At 39.4% G+C, this 16,505-nt stretch overlaps 1 protein-coding gene across 1 annotated transcript in view; it reads right to left on the bottom strand.

Annotated features, from left to right (window-relative positions):
* The window catches only part of SEMA4A (semaphorin 4A), a 66,342-nt gene extending 51,186 nt beyond the window's left edge, over nt 1-15,156 (bottom strand). Inside the window, exon 1 of the mRNA XM_044272245.1 lies at nt 15,032-15,156. The gene's annotated coding sequence lies outside the window, so the exon portion shown is untranslated. The remainder of the gene's footprint in view (nt 1-15,031) is intronic.
* Nucleotides 15,157-16,505: the final 1,349 nt, after the last annotated feature.

Genomic DNA, 16,505 nt, shown 5'->3' with positions numbered 1-16,505 from the left:
GAATATAACTACTATAATACTGCTCCTATGTACAAGAATATAACTACTATAATACTGCTCCTATGTACAAGAATATAACTACTATAATACTGCTCCTATGTACAAGAATATAACTACTAATACTGCTCCTATGTACAGAATATAACTACTATAATACTGCTCCTATGTACAAGAATATAACTACTATAATACTGCTCCTATGTACAAGAATATAACTACTATAATACTGCTCCTATGTACAAGAATATAACTACTATAATACTGCCTCCTATGTACAAGAATATAACTACTATAATACTGCTCCTATGTACAAGAATATAACTACTATAATACTGCTCCTATGTACAAGAATATACTACTATAATACTGCTCCTATGTACAAGAATATAACTACTATAATACTGCCTATGTACAAGAATTAACTACTATAATACTGCTCCTATGTACAGAATATAACTACTATAATACTGCCTCCTATGTACAAGAATATAACTACTATAATACTGCTCCTATGTACAGGATATAACTACTATAATACTGCTCCTATGTACAAGAATATAACTACTATAATACTGCCTCCTATGTACAAGAATATAACTACTATAATACTGCTCCTATGTACAAGAATATAACTACTATAATACTGCTCCTATGTACAGAATATAACTATAATACTGCTCCTATGTACAAGAATATAACTACTATAATACTGCTCCTATGTACAAGAATATAACTACTATAATACTGCTCCTATGTACAGAATATAACTACTATAATACTGCCTATGTACAAGAATATAACTACTATAATACTGCTCCTATGTACAAGAATATAACTACTATAATACTGCTCCTATGTACAAGAATATAACTACTATAATACTGCTCCTATGTACAAGAATATAACTACTATAATAGCTCCTATGTACAAGAATATAACTACTATAATACTCCTATGTACAAGAATATAACTACTATAATACTGCTCCTATGTACAAGAATATAACTACTATAATACTGCTCCTATGTACAAGATATAACTACTATAATACTGCTCCTATGTACAGAATATAACTACTATATACTGCTCCTATGTACAAGATATAACTATAATACTGCTCCTATGTACAAGAATATAACTACTATAATACTGCTCCTATGCAAGAATATAACTACTATAATACTGCTCCTATGTACAAGAATATAACTACTATAATACTGCTCCTATGTACAAGAATATAACTACTATAATACTGCTCCTATGTACAAGAATATAACTACTATAATACTGCTCCTATGTACAAGAATATAACTACTATAATACTGCTCCTATGTACAAGAATATACTACTATAATACTGCTCCTATGTACAGAATATAACTACTATAATACTGCTCCTATGTACAAGAATATAACTACTATAATACTGCTCCTATGTACAAGATATAACTACTATAATACTGCTCCTATGTACAAGAATATACTACTATATACTGCCTCCTATGTACAAGAATATAACTACTATAATACTGCTCCTATGTACAAGAATATAACTACTATAATACTGCTCCTATGTACAAGAATATAACTATAATACTGCTCCTATGTACAAGAATATAACTACTATAATACTGCTCCTATGTACAAGAATATAACTACTATAATACTGCCTCCTATGTACAAGATATAACTACTATAATACTGCTCCTATGTACAAGATATAACTACTATAATACTGCTCCTATGTACAAGAATATAACTACTATAATACTGCTCCTATGTACAAGAATAAACTACTATAATACTGCTCCTATGTACAAGAATATAACTACTATAATACTGCTCCTATGTACAGAATATAACTACTATAATACTGCTCCTATGTACAAGAATATAACTACTATAATACTGCTCCTATGTACAAGAATATAACTACTATAATACTGCTCCTAGTACAAGAATATAACTACTATAATACTGCCTCCTATGTACGAATATAACTACTATAATACTGCTCCTATGTACAAGAATATAACTACTATAATACTGCTTATGTACAAGAATATAACTACTATAATACTGCTCCTATGTACAAGAATATAACTACTATAATACTGCTCCTATGTACAAGAATATAACTACTATAATACTGCTCCTATGTACAAGAAATAACTACTATAATACTGCTCCTATGTACAAGAATATAACTACTATAATACTGCTCCTATGTACAAGAATATAACTACTATAATACTGCTCCTATGTACAAGAATATAACTACTATAATACTGCTCCTATGTACAAGAAATATACTACTATAATACTGCTCCTATGTACAAGAATATAACTACTATACTACTGCTCCTATGTACAAGAATATAACTACTATAATACTGCTCCTATGTACAAGGAATTAACTACTATAATACTGCTCCTATGTACAAGAATATAACTACTATAATACTGCTCCTATGTACAAGAATATAACTACTATAATACTGCCTCCTATGTACAGAATATAACTACTATAATACTGCCTCCTATGTACAGGATATATAACTACTATAATACTGCTCCTATGTACAGAATATAACTACTATAATACTGCCTCCTATGTACAAGACTATAACTACTATAATACTGCTCCTATGTACAAGAACTATAACTACTATAATACTGCTCCTATGTACAAGAATATAACTACTATAATACTGCTCCTATGTACACAGAATATAACTACTATAATACTGCCTCCTATGTACAAGAATATAACTACTATAATACTGCTCCTATGTCAAGAATATAACTACTATAATACTGCTCCTATGTACAAGAATATAACTACTATAATACTGCCTCCTATGTACAGGAATATAACTACTATAATACTGCTCCTATGTACAAGGAATATAACTACTATAATACTGCCTCCTATGTACAAGAATATAACTACTATAATACTGCTCCTATGTACAGAATATAACTACTATAATACTGCCTCCTATGTACAGGATATAACTACTATAATACTGCTCCTATGTACAAGAATATAACTACTATAATACTGCCTCCTATGTACAAGAATATAACTACTATAATACTGCCTCCTATGTACAAGAATATAACTACTATAATACTGCTCCTATGTACAAGAATATAACTACTATAATACTGCTCCTATGTACAAGAATATAACTACTATAATACTGCCTCCTATGTACAAGATATAACTACTATAATACTGCTCCTATGTACAAGAATATAACTACTATAATACTGCTCCTATGTACAAGAATATAACTACTATAATACTGCTCCTATGTACAAGAATATAACTACTATAATACTGCTCCTATGTACAAGAATATACTACTATAATACTGCTCCTATGTACAAGAATATAACTACTATAATACTGCCTCCTATGTACAAGAATATAACTACTATAATACTGCTCCTATGTACAAGAATATAACTACTATAATACTGCTCCTATGTACAAGAATATAACTACTATAATACTGCCTCCTATGTACAAGAATATAACTACTATAATACTGCTCCTATGTACAAGAATATAACTACTATAATACTGCTCCTATGTACAGAATATAACTACTATAATACTGCCTCCTATGTACAAGGAATATAACTACTATAATACTGCTCCTATGTACAAGAATATAACTACTATAATACTGCCTCCTATGTACAAGAATATAACTACTATAATACTAGCCTCCTATGTACAGAATATAACTACTATAATACTGCTCCTATGTACAAGAATATAACTACTATAATACTGCTCCTATGTACAAGAATATAACTACTATAATACTGCTCCTATGTACAAGAATATAACTACTATAATACTGCCTCCTATGTACAAGAATATAACTACTATAATACTGCCTCCTATGTACAAGAATATAACTACTATAATACTGCTCCTATGTACAAGAATATAACTACTATAATACTGCTCCTATGTACAAGAATATAACTACTATAATACTGCTCCTATGTACAAGAATATAACTACTATAATACTGCTCCTATGTACAAGAATATAACTACTATAATACTGCTCCTATGTACAAGAATATAACTACTATAATACTGCCTCCTATGTACAAGGAATATAACTACTATAATACTGCTCCTATGTACAGAATATAACTACTATAATAACTGCTCCTATGTACAGGAATATAACTACTATAATACTGCTCCTATGTACAAGAATATAACTACTATATACTGCTCCTATGTACAAGACTATAACTACTATATACTGCTCCTATGTACAGACTATAACTACTATAATACTGCTCCTATGTACAAGAATATAACTTACTATATACTACTGCTCCTATGTACAAGAATATAACTACTATAATACTGCCTCCTATGTACAAGAATATAACTACTATAATACTGCTCCTATGTACAAGAATATAACTACTATAATACTGCTCCTATGTACAAGAATATAACTACTATAATACTGCTCCTATGTACAAGAATATAACTACTATAATACTGCTCCTATGTACAAGAATATAACTACTATAATACTGCTCCTATGTACAAGAATATAACTACTATAATACTGCCTCCTATGTACAAGATATAACTACTATAATACTGCTCCTATGTACAAGAATATAACTACTATAATACTGCTCCTATGTACAAGAATATAACTACTATAATACTGCTCCTATGTACAAGAATATAACTACTATAATACTGCTCCTATGTACAAGAATATAACTACTATAATACTGCTCCTATGTACAAGAATATAACTACTATAATACTGCTCCTATGTACAAGGAATATAACTACTATAATACTGCCTCCTATGTACAAGAATATAACTACTATAATACTGCCTCCTATGTACAAGAATATAACTACTATAATACTGCTCCTATGTACAAGAATATAACTACTATAATACTGCTCCTATGTACAAGAATATAACTACTATAATACTGCTCCTATGTACAAGAATATAACTACTATAATACTGCTCCTATGTACAAGGAATATAACTACTATAATACTGCCTCCTATGTACAAGAATATAACTACTATAATACTGCTCCTATGTACAAGAATATAACTACTATAATACTGCTCCTATGTACAAGAATATAACTACTATAATACTGCCTCCTATGTACAAGAATATAACTACTATAATACTGCTCCTATGTACAAGAATATAACTACTATAATACTGCCTCCTATGTACAAGGAATATAACTACTATAATACTGCCTCTATGTACAAGAATATAACTACTATAATACTGCTCCTATGTACAAGAATATAACTACTATAATACTGCTCCTATGTACAAGAATATAACTACTATAATACTGCTCCTATGTACAAGAATATAACTACTATAATACTGCTCCTATGTACAAGAATATAACTACTATAATACTGCCTCCTATGTACAAGAATATAACTACTATAATACTGCTCCTATGTACAGGAATATAACTACTATAATACTGCTCCTATGTACAGAATATAACTACTATAATACTGCCTCCTATGTACAAGAATATAACTACTATAATACTGCTCCTATGTACAGGAATATAACTCTATAATACTGCCTCCTATGTACAAGAATATAACTACTATAATACTGCTCCTATGTACAAGAATATAACTACTATAATACTGCTCCTATGTACAAGAATATAACTACTATAATACTGCTCCTATGTACAAGAATATAACTACTATAATACTGCTCCTATGTACAAGAATATAACTACTATAATACTGCTCCTATGTACAAGGAATATAACTACTATAATACTGCCTCCTATGTACAAGAATATAACTACTATAATACTGCTCCTATGTACAAGAATATAACTACTATAATACTGCTCCTATGTACAAGAATATAACTACTATAATACTGCTCCTATGTACAAGAATATAACTACTATAATACTGCTCCTATGTACAAGAATATAACTACTATAATACTGCTCCTATGTACAGAATATAACTACTATAATACTGCCTCCTATGTACAAGGAATATAACTACTATAATACTGCTCCTATGTACAAGAATATAACTACTATAATACTGCTCCTATGTACAAGAATATAACTACTATAATACTGCCTCCTATGTACAAGAATATAACTACTATAATACTGCTCCTATGTACAAGAATATAACTACTATAATACTGCCTCCTATGTACAAGAATATAACTACTATAATACTGCCTCCTAGCTGTGAGGACGTGTGTAGGTGGTTCTCCTCATGTCTGGAGCTAGCCCAGGGAAGGGCCTCCCTGGGCGGGGAACTTCCCCAAGCAAGGCCCAGGCTTCCAGGCCTCCACTGGGAGGAAACTCCCAGGCTTTCTCTAGTATGGATACAAGTCCAAAAGTGAATCCTGTGACAAGAAATGACCAGAATGGAAGAAACACCAGTGCATTAAGTGCAAGTAAGAAAGATGGAGCAACAGTTGTGGTTCCAGAAAGAAAGAAGGATTCAGCCGCAGTGAGTACAGCTCAGAGATGTGATGAGAAGCAGACCTCCAGCCCAGGCCTGCAGCGTCCAGTGCAGCATAGTGACCCCCAAAAGGTATCTTCTGTGAGTGGCAATCCCAACCTGCAGGGTGCACAGGAGGTGAGACAGGACGCAGCACATGCATCAGGTGTGCAGCTCACCCCTCCAGCACACAGGCAGCGGAGGACATCTCTGGAGAGGCTGACATTACAGCAGAACCTGCAGCAGTGTGAGGTGGTGACCATGGCACGCTTAGGCCGCACCAGGTCTCAGTCTGGAGGTGGCAGCAGCAAAAATGATGAAAGATCTATGGATGTGGCACAAGAGAGATCTGCAGAGAAATCTGATGGAGGCTCCAGGTCTGCTGAGTTCAAACAGCCTGAGAAGCTGCCCAAGACTGGATCCCAAACGAGAGAGACCCGTGCACCTGAGCTGCAGCTAGCAGAGGAGATCCCTGCCCTGGTGAGGAACATGGAGGAGCTGATGGGACACAAACAAATGCTGCAAATGGAGATTGACTGTGTGTACAAGCTAAAGACTGCAAATCCAAACTGTGCAGCCGTGTACGACCGTAAGCTACACTCACTCAGCTTGGAACTTGGTGACCTGGTAAAGCAGATAGACATTGTACTGGACAGGATGGGACCACTTGCTGAGTCCTATAGGAACCAGGAGCGTTTTGCCAGCCAAGGCCTGAACCTTGAATCTGTTTTTTCTCCTGCTGAACTGGATTCCAGTGTTACCCCTGAGGAGGCCCAGCAAGCGACAAGACCTGTGCTGCAAGCCGCAAAGTTTTCCTTTCAAAAAGGAGAGATTTATAAACAGGACAGTTTGCAACAGCGGCCACAAGGATCTGCAGCTATCCCTGAGGAGACACATGGACCTCAGACACCAGCACTACAAGTCCCAGGAGGCACAGTGCAGCAGGACAATGGACATGCATCCGTACATCCAGGTGATGGGGTGGCAGAGCAGATCTCTACTGCTGGGGCAGAGACTGGGGGTGATGGTGGACATGTACCTGAGGGGTCAGTGTCTGGGGGGAATGTACAGTCTGTATGGGAGATATCTGAGGATGGCATAGAGGTGGACGGGCTGGAGGAATCTCCACAGAGTAATGAGGGCGATTTTCCACCTTTACCCTCAAGCACAGAAGGTGTGAGTGGCCCCCCTAGTGCAGACACCCCCCCAATAAGTCAGGGCCCTGAACCCCGCCAGGTCCCCCCCAGTAATGCCTGGAGCCGTGGTGCTCCATCTTTGTCCTCCGGCGCTCACTATACAGGTCAGGCCTTTAAAAGGAGGAATGTAGTGAGGTTTAAACATCGAGGCGCCAAAGAAGACCTCCCAGATCGGAGGCTTGTGGTCCGAGAACTCCTGTGTCGCCAGATGGGGTTTGTGCCAGCGGACATCTTGGCAGTCATTAATCTACCAGATAGACAGGGCTATGACATCAGCTTTAAGGTCATGTCTAATCTGGATAGATTTTGGGCTAATTTCCCTAGGTTCAGGGACACTGACGATTGGAGTAAATTTATTTTTATTCCAATATCCAAGCCAGATACCGTCACTGTTAATATCCTCTTCTGGAATGAAGCCGTCCCTCCCCAGGACATTGTTGTGTGGCTCAGGAGACACTGTGACATGGTCTCTGATCTCACCAAGAACCGAGATGATGATGGTATCTGGACTGGAGGGTGGAAGGTTTTGGTGAAGCTGCGCCAGCATAATAATGTCACGTGGCATCTACCAAACTCCTTCTTCATTGGGAGAGAGAAAGGCGTCTGCTTCTACCCAGGTCAGCCCAGGAAGTGTTTTAAATGTGGCAGAGCCGGTCATGTCGCGAGTGTGTGCACTGTGGTCAAGTGCAATCTGTGCGGTGAGGTCGGTCACATAAGTGCAAATTGTCAGAACATCAGATGTAATCTATGTGGTGCGATGGGTCACCCTCACAGAGATTGTCCGGACGCATGGCACAATGTCTGTAAGGAGCTTCCTGATGAGGAATTGTTAGAGGCAGATGCTGTAGAGGAGGAGGCCTTAATGTCAGGGTCAATTCTGACCACACAAGAAGTCCAGCAGGGATCAGGTACTGCAGCTCCAGAACATGAGGTCCCAGATACTGCACAGGGGAGTATGGAGGTTGTCCCTGAGGGCCAGCAACAGTCAGAGGTAGCCTCTTCTTCATCGCCAGCAGTATTTGAGGAAAGTAAGAGCAACAAGAGGAGGAAAAAAGACAAGTCCTCCCGTAAGCCTGAGTACAGCATGGCCGAGAGTGTCAGGAAGAAAGTCCATAAGGGGGCAGAGGTTATGGTCATATCAAATAGGTATGAAGTACTGTCAGAATCTGAGGGAGATTATGAGAGAGAACTGAAGAAAATAGATGATGAATGTGAAGGGGACACTGAGGATCCTCCGACCAAAAGGAAACCCTATGCTGTAGAGTCCCAGGTAGAATCAGACATGGAGACTGGTGGTAAGCAGGGCAACTCCGACCTATGATGATGGGTATTACCTCGCTGCTCTTCCTTTTGTGTTGTGTAATGATGGCCGGGTTCTCTTTAAAAGTGCTTTCCAGCAATGTCAATAGTATTAAAGTAAGAAAGACAAGGCACATAGTGTATGACCACCTGAGATCTTTTGATGCAGATGTCATCTTCTTACAGGAGACGCGTCTGACCACATCAGGACTTCTACGTGAGGCTGAGAGGGAATGGAGGTCTGGTCCTTCTTTCTGGTCACTGGCTGTGGAGCCTTATGCCGGGGTTGCTATATTGTTCACCACCAATGATGTGACTATACATAGACTGACAGAAGTTATTATGGGTCGATGTCTGGTCCTGGAGGTCACAATCCATGGTAGACGACTCCGGCTCATTAATATCTATGGTCCACAGTCAGTGGCGGAAAGGGTCCAGTTATTTAACGAGGTTAAGCCGTATCTTTTTACCTCTGTCCCAGTGGTGTTGGCTGGAGATTTCAATGTCACTAGGACATCGGGTGACAGATCCTCTGGCCGAGCAGTGACCAGGGACTCCAAGGTCCTAAATAGCATGATCCAGCAGGCAGGCCTCAGCGATGTGTTCATACAGGGTGGTAGGAAGCCAAAATTTACATACTCCTGTGCTGACAGAAGAAGTCGCATTGATATGGCTTTTGTAAACCCTACAGAAGTGGTTAGTGGGATGTGTGAGAAAATTGTCCCTTTCTCTGATCACTTGGCCTTGTCATTCTGTTTGGGATCCATGAAGCGTCCAGATGTTGGTAGAGGGCTATGGAGACTTAACTCCAGTCTCCTGGAGGATCCTTATGTCCAGGATTGTGTCCACTTTCTTTTTCAGCAACAACTAGAGAGAGTGGACTTTTATGATAGCATGGCTGACTGGTGGGAGGACGTCAAGGAGGAGATCAGATCCCTCTTGAGGAGACTGTCATTTAAGAAGGGGAAGAGTAAGTACAGCCAGTATCTCAAGCTGCGGAAAGAATTGGAGTCACTGTATTCGGCAGATGGGGGGGACCAACAAAAGATAAACCGACTGAAATCTGAGATAAGGCAGTATCAGTACAGCAGGTACACCTCCCTGGTTCTGGAACGAGATTATGGTTCCTTAGGGTCACCTGATCCCTTTGAGAACTGCCGGGAGCGTGTAGTAAACAAGGTGGTCACAGGTCTCACTGACTCCCAGGGTGTTTTGCAGGAATCTCGGGAGGGTATCCTGGGGGTGGTGAGATCTTACTATACTGACTTATTTCAGAAGAAGGTTTTGGATAAAGAGAAGATGACACAATTCTTGGAGGCAACTCCAGGCCCTGATACTCATGATTTGGACTTCTCTCCTTTAACAGCAGAATTAACGGTGGAGGAAGTTAAAGTGGCCATTGATAAATTACATCTGAAGAAGGCACCAGGTCCGGACGGTATTACTGCAGAATTCTATAAGAAATTCAGAGACCACTTGGCTCCAATCCTCGTGGACGTCTATAAAAATTGTCTAGAAAATCACCTGATGCCTCCGTCCATGAGGGTGTCATCGCTAATTCTGCTTTCTAAAGGTAAGGAGCCTAGTGACATCAAGAACTGGAGGCCGATTGCCCTCTTGAATGTCGACAGGAAAATTCTGGCAAAAATCCTTTTCTCTAGATTAGTCTGTTTGTCCCGAGCACTGTTGGCAGGCTGTCAGTTCGGCACAGTGAAAGGGCGGAACATCTCTGGAGCAGTCATCTCGATAAGGGAGATGTTTGAGAGATGTAAAGCTCTGAGGTGTGGGAGATATGTTGTTGGTCTTGACCAGGCTAAAGCCTTCGACAGAGTAGACCACGAGTATCTATGGGCCACTTTGTCAAAGTACGGTATTCCGGGACAATTTATTGATTGGCTGAAAACCTTGTACAGAGAGGCAGAGAGCTTTCCTCTGGTCAATGGTTGGCAGGGTGGCACGTTCAGGGTTGCGGCAGGGGTGAGACAGGGTTGCCCGTTGAGTCCACTGCTGTATGTGTTTGCCTTAGACCCGTTCCTGAGGTCGCTGCAGGAGTGTGATTTTCAGGGGGTGCCGGTCCCCCACTGCTTGCCTCTGAGTGTTGTCGCCTACGCGGATGATGTGACTGTGGTGATATCTGAGCCTCGTGAGGTGCAGATGTTGTCGGCAGCCATCAGAAGCTACTCGGAGGCCTCAGGGTCTCTGGTCAACCTTGAGAAGAGTCAAGCTTTCTGGACACTGGATTCTGATCCAGACTTTGACCTGCCACAATTTGCGAAAGCCTCCACCTATATTAAGATCTTAGGGGTTAAATTTGGGAGGGACGATAACGCCAGGATAAATTGGGAGGAGAAGTTGGAAACCGGAAATGCAAAGGTTCAGCGATGGAAGAACTGGAGGCTGACCTATAGAGAAAGGGTTAAAATGCTGAAGACTTACCTGGTCCCTGTCTTCTTGTATATCTCTGTCGTTTTTCCTTTGCCAGAATCTTTCTCGGCTAGGCTCTTTAGCCTGTTCTTCCAGCTTCTTTGGGGGAACAGGTTAAACCCAGTAAAAAGAGGGATCACCTACCTGCAGAGGAGAGAGGGTGGGCTGGATATGTTAAATCCAAGGGTGTTCTTTGACTCCTTGTTCCTAAAAGTCAATTTTGGTGACCTGGACTCAGAGAACAGCTCCCTGTGGGTGAACAGTGTCAGGGACTGGATATTGCCTTTTGCAGAGTCTTGGGTGCGAGGCGGCAGTCTCAAGAGGGGTCGGTTTACTCGTGGCTTCCTCCCCCAGTACCTGAACTATGGTCTCCGGTGCTTGAGAAACTGGCGGATTGATAAAGGGTGTATTGAGAGTAAGACCAGGAAAGAGCTGTACCTGACCATATGTAGGACTTTCTTTTATATACAGCCCGCATTAAAAGACTGTACAACCGTAACCTTAAAAGAAAGTCTGAGGTTTCTTAATGGAGTCAGGCTCCCTGCAAATTTTTTTGACATAGCCTGGCTGTCCTTGCAGGGAAAGCTTTATGTTAAGGGGAATCTAAAACATCTGAGTGTCTCAGAGCGTAAGTGTCCCTTAGGATGTCAACAGGAGGAGACAATGGCACATTTTATATCCGAGTGCGAGGAGGGGCAGAAAATATGGCAGGAGGTATCATCTAGGTTAAAGATCCCCAGACTGCGGCGTCTTACATACCCTGATATTATCTATGGGGTACCAGCCAGTATACCTGACATTGACCGGGGGACCATGTACCTGATTATAACAGTCATTAAATACTACCACTGGCATACTAGAACGAAAGTGTCCGTACATAGCGAGCCGTTCCATCACAGGCAAGCGGTGACCCTGATCCTGTCAGAGCTGAGGTGGATAAAGAACTTAGAATGTAGGAAAAAGGAGAGAAACAGGATGTTATGGAGGAAGGTACATATGGTGGATGTGGACTGATCCTCATAATGGAATTGTGTTTATTACTGATTTATTTACTTTATTCTCCTTTAACAGCAATGGACTATTGTTAAGTTAAAGTTATCACCATTATTATTATTTATACTGTTGGATATGTATGATTTCTGGTAAATGACCATTGTTTCTGTTCATTCAGATTGAATGTATTGTTATGTTTGTTTATACTAATAAAAATTGCCTCCTATGTACAGGAATATAACTGTTATAATACTGCCTCCTATGTACAGGAATATAACTGCTATAATACTGCCTCCTATGTACAAGAATATAACTACTATAATACTGCCTCCTATGTACAAGAATATAACTACTATAATACTGCTCCTATATACAAGAATATAACTACTATAATACTGCTCCTATATACAAGAATATAACTACTATAATACTGCCTCCTATGTACAAGAATATAACTACTATAATACTGCCTCCTATGTACAAGAATATAACTACTATAATACTGCCTCCTATGTACAAGAATATAACTACTATAATACTGCCTCCTATGTACAAGAATATAACTACTATAATACTGCTCCTATGTACAAGAATATAACTACTATAATACTGCCTCCTATGTACAGGAATATAACTGCTATAATACTGCTCCTATGTACAAGAATATAACTACTATAATACTGCCTCCTATGTACAAGAATATAACTACTATAATACTGCTCCTATGTACAAGAATATAACTACTATAATACTGCTCCTATGTACAAGAATATAACTACTATAATACTGCTCCTATAGTACAAGAATATAACTACTATAATACTGCTCCTATGTACAAGAATATAACTACTATAATACTCCTCCTATGTACAAGAATATAACTACTATAATACTGCTCCTATGTACAAGAATATAACTACTATAATACTGCCTCCTATGTACAAGAATATAACTACTATAATACTGCCTCCTATGTACAAGAATATAACTACTATAATACTGCTCCTATGTACAAGAATATAACTACTATAATACTGCTCCTATGTACAAGAATATAACTACTATAATACTGCCTCCTATGTACAAGAATATAACTACTATAATACTGCTCCTATGTACAAGAATATAACTACTATAATACTGCCTCCTATGTACAAGAATATAACTACTATAATACTGCTCCTATGTACAAGAATATAACTACTATAATACTGCCTCCTATGTACAAGAATATAACTACTATAATACTGCTCCTATGTACAAGAATATAACTACTATAATACTGCTCCTATGTACAAGAATATAACTACTATAATACTGCCTCCTATGTACAAGAATATAACTACTATAATACTGCTCCTATGTACAAGAATATAACTACTATAATACTGCTCCTATGTACAAGAATATAACTACTATAATACTGCTCCTATGTACAGAATATAACTACTATAATACTGCTCCTATGTACAAGAATATAACTACTATAATACTGCTCCTATGTACAAGAATATAACTACTATAATACTGCTCCTATGTACAAGAATATAACTACTATAATACTGCCTCCTATGTACAAGAATATAACTACTATAATACTGCTCCTATGTACAAGAATATAACTACTATAATACTGCTCCTATGTACAAGAATATAACTGCTATAATACTGCCTCCTATGTACAAGAATATAACTACTATAATACTGCTCCTATGTACAAGAATATAACTACTATAATACTGCCTCCTATGTACAAGAATATAACTGCTATAATACTGCTCCTATGTACAAGAATATAACTACTATAATACTGCCTCCTATGTACAAGAATATAACTACTATAATACTGCTCCTATGTACAAGAATATAACTGCTATAATACTGCTCCTATGTACAAGAATATAACTACTATAATACTGCCTCCTATGTACAAGAATATAACTACTATAATACTGCCTCCTATGTACAGGAATATAACTACTATAATACTGCTCCTATGTACAAGAATATAACTGCTATAATACGTTCTCCTTTTATCTTCTGTTATTCAGCATTGCTGAGTGTTACACAGACGTGTATGTGCGGTATAACAGCCTGCTTACCTGCTATACCGTGGCAGTACACCGCTGCAGGCAGTGCCGTCCTGTTACTCTCAGGTATTGCCAGATAGTGGTGACGTTTCCTTACTGTGAGCCCTGGCTATCCTCCACCTCCTCACCTGTGGGAGCTGCCGCCATGACATCTTCCCTCGAAATAGTGGGATGATGCCTCAGGGAACCGCAGATGGCAGGTGAGGGGAATACCGCCACCTCCGTACGGTGCCCGGGAGTGGACGTGATGGACTTATGTGTTTGTAACCACACTAACTCTGTATATTGAACGCCATTGCGTGTCGGCAAAGGTGGTCATACTGGGAACACTGGTCCATACCGCAGTGATGTCAGATATGGCGATATGACAAGGATCTTGGCGCTGTTGTATGTTATGACATCATTGATAGGATTATAGCAGTATTATATTGTAGGTAGATGACTATATTAATCTGGTGCTAGGCACACGCAGCGTGACACTTACCTGTGGGTGTGGGGCACCCGAGGAGGGTCAGCCTATGGACGAGTGAAGCCTGAGGGTCTCTCCCCTTCCGTGTAATCCCCCAGCGTGGTCGGGGACCCTCCTTCCTGTATGGGGAGAGCCGCGATGCGCTAACCTGCTATTGTCAGCCGCTGAAAATGGTCGTTAACGGTGGATGCCACATCCTGTGGTTACCATGGCAACCTCACACCATCTAATCCCCGGGCGGGCGGTGGTCCTCTGCTTGAAGGAGGGAGGAGGAAACCTCCAGATGTTCACATGAAACCAGGAGAAGGGAGGGGGAGGAGTCGAGGAGGGAAGATCCCACCCATTGTGTCTGCCAGGAGATGGCAGCTGTGCCCGGCCCCTCCCCACCAAAACACCGCCATATGTACAGGGAGCGACGCTCTGCAGGTCGCCAGAGAGACCAGGGGTGTAATAATCTGCAGGATATATCACTGTGTATCTGTCAGGAGGTGGAGAGGACAGAGCGATGTTCTGCAGATCTCTAGAGAGGTCAGGGGTGTAATAATCTGCAGGATCTATCACTATGTATCTGTCAGGAGGTGGAGAGGACAGAGCGATGTTCTGCAGATCTATAGAGGTCAGAGGTGTAATAATCTGCAGGATATATCACTATGTATCTGTCAGGAGGTGGAGAGGACAGAGCGATGTTCTGCAGATCTCTAGAGAGGTCAGAGGTGTAATAATCTGCAGGATATATCACTGTATCTGTCAGGAGGTAGAGAGGACAGAGCGATGTTCTGCAGATCTGTAGAGAGGTCAGAGGTGTAATAATCTGCAGGGTATATCACTATGTATCTGTCAGGAGGTAGAGAGGACAAAGCGATGTTCTGCAGATCTAGAGAGGTCATAGGTGTAATAATCTGCAGGATATGTCACGGTGTATCTGTCAGGAGGTAGAGAGGACAGAGCGATGTTCTGCAGATCTCTAGAGAGGTCATAGGTGTAATAATCTGCAGGATATATCACTGTGTATCTGTCAGGAGGTAGAGAGGACAGAGCGACGTTCTGCAGATATCTAGAGAGGTCAGAGGTGTAATAATCTGCAGGATATATCACTGTCTATATATCAGGAGGTAGAGAGGACAGAGCGATGTTCTGCAGATATCTAGAGGTCTGTGGTGTAATAATCTGCAGGATATATCACTATGTATCTGTCAAGAGGTAGAGAGGACAGAGCGATGTTCTGCAGATCTCTAGAGAGGTGTAATAATCTGCATGATATATCTCTATATATCTGTCAGCAGGTAGAGAGGAAAGAGCGATGTTCTGCAGATCTCTAGAGAGGTCAGGGGTGTAATAATCTGCAGGATATATCACTGTGTATCTGTCAGGAGGTGGAGAGGACAGAGCGATGTTCTGCAGATCTCTAGAGAGGTCAGGGGTGTAATACTCTGCAGGAGATATCACTGTGTATCTGTCAGGAGGTAGAGAGGACAGAGCGATGATCTGC

Source organism: Bufo gargarizans, chromosome 11, assembly GCF_014858855.1.
Source record: "Bufo gargarizans isolate SCDJY-AF-19 chromosome 11, ASM1485885v1, whole genome shotgun sequence".
In the NCBI taxonomy this organism is placed as follows: domain Eukaryota; kingdom Metazoa; phylum Chordata; class Amphibia; order Anura; family Bufonidae; genus Bufo; species Bufo gargarizans.
This window is presented reverse-complemented; position numbering and strand designations above follow the sequence as displayed.